The sequence below is a fragment of the Somniosus microcephalus genome, unplaced genomic scaffold (assembly GCF_052327205.1).
Source record: "Somniosus microcephalus isolate GS21.2 unplaced genomic scaffold, FLI_Smic_1.0 scaffold397, whole genome shotgun sequence".
NCBI classification, from domain to species: Eukaryota; Metazoa; Chordata; class Chondrichthyes; order Squaliformes; family Somniosidae; genus Somniosus; species Somniosus microcephalus.
This window is the reverse complement of record NW_028225584.1, coordinates 1-7,433: the sequence shown is the minus strand read 5'-3', so window position 1 is coordinate 7,433 and position 7,433 is coordinate 1.

Here is a 7,433-nt window from a genome sequence, read left to right as displayed (position 1 = left end):
GGAACCTTGGATGTCAGGGGATATACGAAAATGGATTAGAAAAAAAAGGAGGGCTTTTGGCATATACAAAAGGCTAAAGACGGAGGAAGCCCTAGAGGAGTACAAAAAGTGCAGGGGGATACTTAAAAAAGAAATTAGGAGATCAAGGAGAGGCCATGAAATAACACTGGCGAGCAAAATAAAGGAAAATCCTAAGATGTTTTATAAGTATATTAAGGGTAAGAGGATAACTAGGGAAAAAATAGGGCCCATTAGGGACAAAAGTGGCAATCTGTGTGTGGAGCCGGAAGATGTAGGAGGGGTTCTAAATGAATTTTTTGCATCTGTTTTCACTATGGAGAGGGACGATGTAGACATAGAAATAGGGCGAGGGGACTGTGACATGCTCGAACATATTAACATCGAGAGGGAGGAGGTATTGGCGGTTTTAGCAGGCCTAAAAATGGATAAATCCCCAGGCCCGGACGAAATATATCCCAGGCTGCTGTGTGAGGCAAAGGAGGAGATTGCGGGGGCTCTAACACATATATTCAGAACCTCTCTGGCCACAGGGGATGTGCCAGAGGACTGGAGAACCGCTAATGTAGTACCATTATTCAAGAAGGGGAGTAGGGAAAAACCGGGGAACTACAGGCCAGTGAGCCTAACATCAGTGGTAGGAAAATTATTGGAAAAAATTCTGAGGGACAAAATTAGTCTCCACTTGGAGAGGCAAGGATTAATCAGGGATAGTCAACATGGCTTTGTCAAGGGAAGATCATGTCTGACTAATTTGATTGAATTTTTTGAGGGGGTGACTAGGTGTGTGGCTGAGGGTAACGCAGTGGATGTGGTATACATGGATTTCAGTAAGGCCTTCGATAAAGTCCCGCACAGGAGACTGGTCAAGAAGGTAAGAGCCCATGGAATCCAGGGTGCCTTGGCACATTGGATACAAAACTGGCTTAGTGGCAGAAGGCAGAGGGTGATGGTCGAAGGTTGTTTTTGTGACTGGAAGCCTGTGGCCAGTGGGGTACCACAGGGATCGGTGCTGGGTCCCTTGCTGTTTGTGGTCTACATTAATGACTTGGATATGAATCTAAAAGGTATGATCAGTAAGTTCGCGGATGATACAAAAATTGGTAGGGTGGTAAATAGCGAGGAGGGTAGTCTCAGTCTGCAGGACGATATAGATGGGTTGGTCAGATGGGCGGAACAGTGGCAAATGGAATTTAACCCGGAAAAGTGCGAGGTGATGCACTCTGGGGGGACTAACAAGGCAAGGGAATACACAATGAATGGTAAGACCCTAGGCAAGACGGAGGGGCAGAGGGATCTGGGTGTGCAAGTACACAGATCCCTGAAGGCGGCGGAACAGGTGGATAAGGTGGTAAAAAAGGCATATGGGATACTTGCCTTCATTAGCCGAGGCATAGAATATAAGAGCAAGGAGGTTATGATGGAGCTGTATAAAACACTGGTTAGGCCACAGCTGGAATACTGTGTGCAGTTCTGGTCGCCACACTACAGGAAGGATGTGATAGCTTTGGAGAGGGTGCAGAGGAGATTCACCAGGATGTTACCAGGGCTGGAGCGCTTCAGCTATGAAGAGAGACTGGGCAGATTGGGTTTGTTTTCCTTGGAGCAGAGGAGGCTGAGGGGGGACATGATTGAGGTGTACAAAATTATGAGGGGCACAGATAGGATGGATACTAAGGAGCTTTTTCCCTTAGTAGAAGGGTCAATAACTAGGGGGCATAGATTCAAGGTAAAGGGCGGGAGGTTTAGAGGGGATTTGAGAAAGAACTTTTTCACCCACAGGGTTGTTGGAGTCTGGAACTCACTGCCTGAAAGGGTTGTGGAGGCTGGAACCCTCACAACATTCAAGAAGCATTTGGATGAGCACTTGAAATGCCATAGCATACAAGGCTACGGACCAAATGCTGGAATATGGGATTAGATTAGACAGGGCTTGATGGCCGGCGCGGACACGATGGGCCGAAGGGCCTCTATCCGTGCTGTATGACTCTATGACTCTAAAAGTACTTCATTGGCTGTAAAGCGCTTTGGGACGTCCGGTGGTCGTGAAAGGCAGTTAAGGCGGCAAATGGTATGCTGGTCTTCATTACAAGAGGATTTGAGTACAGGAGTAAAGAAGTCTTACTCCAATTATATCTTCTTCTTAGGCAGTCCCTCGGAACCGAGGATGACTTGCTTCCACATTCAAAATGAGTTCTCGGGTGTAAGGGTAAACCGGGAGAGATTCTTCTCCCCGAGACGGACCCTCTGATATAAAGGGTCGACTGGATCCATGTTTATCTGTAATTTAAAGAGAGGTCTGGTTGTCTTCCGAGCTCTTTCCCCTAGAGGAGAGGGTAGAATGGGGGTCTTTAGTGTTAAATGGTTTCACCTGGGTCCATTGCTTCCATCGCATACCCATCGGTTCCTGTAGACAAACACACGTATCACTTGTCATTAATACAGTACATGGCCCCATCCAACGGGCCCCATTCCCTTTCTTCCGATAACTTGCGTCATTACTTGTTGACCTATTCTGGGCAACTCGTCTGGTTTAAGTCCAGCATTCTGCCTTTCTGGATCTTTAATCTGTTGTTGGTTCCTTACTTCTTTATTTACTGCTTGTACCTCCTGATTTTGTTGTACTAAGTATCGCCTTAATCTATCTTGTACTGGTCCTGGTTCACCAGTCGCTGAAGGTAAGCATGCAGGTGAAGCAGGCGGTTAAGAAGGCAAATGGTATGTTGGCCTTCGTAGCGAGAGGGTTTGAGTACAGGAACAAGGATGTCTTGCTGCAGTTGTACAGGGCCTTGGTGAGACCACACCTTGAGTATTGTGTGCAGTTTTGTTTGCCTTATCTGAGGAAGGATGTTCTTGCCATGCAGGGAGTGCAGCGAAGATTCACCAGGCTGATACCTGGGATGGCAGGAATGACGTATGAGGAGAGATTGCGTCGATTGGACTTATATTCGCAGGAGTTTAGAAGAATGAGAGGGGATCGCATTGAAACTTATAAAATTCTAACAGGACTAGACAGACGAGATGCAGGAAGGATGTTCCCGATGGTCAGGGAGTCCAGGACCAGGGGTCACAGTCTAAGGATAAGGGGTAAGCCATTTAGGACTGAGATGAAGAATTTCTTCACCCAGAGAGTGGTGAACCTGCGGAATTCTCTACCACAGAAGGCAGTAGAGGCCAATTCATTAAATATATTCAAGAAGGAGTTGGATATATTTCTTAAGGCTAAAGGGATCAAGGGATATGGAGAGAAGGCAGGGACAGGGTACTGAATTTGGATGATCAGCCATGATCTCATTGAATGGCGGAGCAGGCTCAAGGGGCCGAATGGCCTACTCCTGCTCCTATCTTCTATGTTTCTAACTCTTTGCTTCCTGTCTGCCAACCAGTTCTTTATCCAAGTCAGTACCTTGCCCCCAATCCCATGTGCCTTAACTTTACACTTTAATCTCTTATGCGGGACCTTATTGAAAGCCTTCTGAAAGTCCAAATACACCACATCCACTGGTTCTCCCTTATCTATTCTACCAGTTACATCCTCAAAAAATTCCAGTAGATTAATCAAGCACGATTTACCTTTTGTAAATCCATGTTGACTTTGTCCGATCCTGTCACTGTTTTCCAAGTGTTCTGCTATTACATCTTTTATAATGGACTCTAGCATTTTCCCCACTACCGATGGGTATGCGATGGAAGCAATGGACCCAGGTATAATTGCCCGTTTTCTCTCTACCACCTTTTTTGAATAGTGGGGTAACATTAGCTACCCTCCAATCCATGGGAACTGTTCCAGAGTCTATCGAATTTTGGAAGATGACCAGCAATTCTGTCCCTCTAGTGCTACTTGTCTCTCCCAGTCCTCTCTTCACCTTGTTTCTCCTCTCTAATGTTTCATCCTGGTGCCCATCCCCCTGTCAAATTAATTTAAACCCTCCCCCACAGCACTAGTTAACCGCCCCATGAGGACATTGGTCCCAGCTCTGTTGAGGTGCAACCCGTCCACCTTGGACAGGTCCCTCCTGCCCCAGAACTGGTCCCTCCTGCCCCAGGAATCTGAAGTCCTGCAATATTTCTCTTTCAGGTACTTCTCCAATTCCCTTTTGAAAGCGGTGATTGAATCTGCCTCCACCACCCTTTCAGGCAGTGCATTCCAGATCCTAACCACTCGCTGTGTAAAAAAGTTTTCCCTCATGTCGCCTTTGGTTCTTTTGTCAATCACCTTAAATCTGTGTCCTCTGGTTCTCGACCCCTCTGCCAATTGGAAGAGTTTCTCTCTGTCTACTCTGTCCAGTCCCCTCTTGATTTTGAACACCTCTATCAAATCTCCTCTCAATCTTCTCTGCTCCAAGGAGAACAACCCCAGCTTCTCCAGTCTATCAATGTAACTGAAGTCCCTCATCCCTGGAATCATTCTCGTAAATCTTTTCTGCACCCTCTCTAAGGCCTTCACATCCTTCCTAAAGTGCGGTGCCCAGGATTGGACACAATACTCCAGTTGAGGCCGAACTAGTGTTTTATAAAGGTTCATCATAATTTCCACACTTTTGTACTCTATACCTCTATTCATGAAGCCCAGGTTTCCATCAGCTTTTTTAACTGCTTTCTCAACCTGACCTGCTACCTTCAATGATTTGTGCACATATACCCCCAGCTCTCTCTGTTCGTGCACCCACTTTAGGATTGTACCCTTTAGTTTATATTTCCTCTCCTCATTCTTTCTACCAAAATGTATCACTTCACATTTTTCTGCATTAAATTTAATCTGCCACGTGTCCGCCCATTCCACCAGCCTGTCTATGTCCACTTGAAGTCTATCACTATCTTCCTCACTGTTCACAATACTTCCAAGTTCTGTGTCATCTGCAAATTTTGAAATTGTGCCTTGTACACCCACATCCAAGTCTTTAATATAGATCAAGAAAAGCAGTGGCCCTAGAACCGACCCCTGGGGAACACCACTGTGTACCTTCCTCCAGTCTGAAAAACAACCATTCACCACTACTCACTGTTTCCTGTCACTTAGCCAATTCCCTATCCGTGCAGCCACTGTCCCTTTTACTCCATGGGCTTCAACTTTGCTGGTAAGCCTATTATGTGTCACTTTGTCGAACGCCTTTTGGAAATCCATGCACACCACATCAACCGCATTGCCCTCATCAACCCTCTCTGTTACCTCATCAAAAAACTCCATCAAGTTGGTTAAACACGATTTGCCTTTAACAAATCCGTGCTGGCTTTCCTTAATTAATCCACACTGTTAATTTTGTCCCTGATTTTTGTTTGTAAAAGCTTCCCCACTGCCGAGGTCAAACTGACTGGCCCGTGGTTGCTGGGTTTGTCCTTACACCCTTTTTTGAACAAGGGTGTGACATTTGCAATTCTCCAGTCCTCTGGCACCACCCCAGTTTCTAATGAGGATTTGGAAGGTTATGGCCAGTACCTCCGCAATTTCTTCCTTCACTTCCCTCAGCGTACTAGGATGCTTCCCATCCGGTCCTGCTGACTTATTTACTTTAAGTACAGCCAGCCTTTCTAGTACCTTGTCTTTATCAATTTTATCCCATCCAGTATCTCCTCTACCTCCTCCTTCACTATGTCTATGGCAGCATCTTCTTCCTTGGTGAAGACAGATGCAAAGTACTGATTTAGTACCTCAGCCTTACCCTCTGCCTCCGTGCGTAGGTCTCCTTTTTGGTCCCTAATCGGCCCCACCCCTCCTCTTACTACCCGTTTACTATTTATATGCCTATAGAAGACTTTTGGATTACCTTTTATGTTAGCTGCCATTCTATTCTCATACCCTCTCTTTGCCCCTCGTATTTTCTTTTTCACTTCTCCTCTGAACTTTCTATATTTAGCCTGATTCTCCGATGTATTCTCGACCTGACATCTGTCATACACGGTCATTTTCTGCTTCATCTTACTCTCTATCTCTTTCGTCATCCAGGGAGCTCTGACTTTAGTTGCCATACATTTCCCCTTCGTGGGAATGTACCTCGACTTTACCCGAATTATTTCCTCTTTAAAGGCAGCCCATTGTTCCTCTACAGTTTTTCCTGCCAATCTTTGATTCCAATTTACCCGGGCCAGATCCATTCTCATCCCACTGAAATTGGCCTTGCCCCACAGTGCAGTGGATGCGCTCTAGACTGCACTCTCCCCCCGAGGTGTCGTCACCCTCACCGGGATTCAGCACTGAAAACCGGTTTGAGAGCGCCGCACTCCCGGGGGATTCCTGCACTGCCTTGCCTCCTCAAACCCTGCTGGGCGGCCACCCAGTTACAATTCCCACGAACTCTGTGGCTGCGGGGTGACCCCCTCCTGGAACGTGTGCTCCAGGAACCTCTCAGCCTCCCGTCTGCCCGGCAGTGACTCCAGCCGCTCCCCAAGCTCAGAGACCCTAAGCTTGAGTTCCAGCCACGGGAGGCGCTTCCTGCACACGCGGTTCACCAGGACACGTGAAACGTCCCGGAATTCCCGCATGGCACGGGAATTGCAGCCATCGGTCCCATCGTTTGGCTTAAAATCTGTCTACTTAAGCTATAGATATATATGATGTGAGGTTAGTGTGTCCTTACCCCTGTTTATTATTCAATCAGTGATTGTCCCTTTGCCAGGCCCGCTGCCTGCGGCCCCTCTCCCAGATTCCAGCCCCAGCTCTGTGCTGACTGAGCTACTCTCACCTGGGGACAGCGCATCAAGAAGGAGTTAGATATATTTCTTAAGGCTAAAGGGATCAAGGGATATGGGGAGAAAGCAGGGACAGGGTACTGAGTTTGGATGATCAGCGATGATCTCATTGAATGGTGGAGCAGACTTGAGGGGCTGAATGGCCTACTCCTGCTCCTATCTTCTATGTTACTGCTAATGAGAGGGAGGAACTGAAAGAAATCAGTATTTGTAGGGAAATGGTGTTAGGGAAATTGACGGGATTGAAGGCCAATAAATCCCCAGGGCCTGATAATCTACATCCTAGGGTACTTAATGAAGTGGCCCTAGAAATAGTAGATGCATTGCTGATCATCTTCCAACATTCGATGGAATCTGGAACAGTACCCATGGATTGGAGGGTAGCTAATGTTACCCCACTGTTCAGAAAAGGTGGTAGAGAGAAAACAGGGAATTACAGACCGGTAAGCCTGACATCGGTAGTGGGGAAAATGCTAGAGTCTATTATAAAAGATGTAATAGCAGAGCACTTGGAAAACAGTGACAGGATTGGACAAGGTGTGGAGATGCTGGAGTTGGACTGGGGTGGACAAATGTAAGAAATCACACAACACCAGGTTATAGTCCAACAGCTTTATTTGAAATCACAAGCTTTCGGAGCGCTGCTCCTTCTTCAGGTGAAGTGGAGAAATGCATAAAGACACAGCTTATATAGTCAGAGAATCATGTCAGATGTTTACAGGTAACCT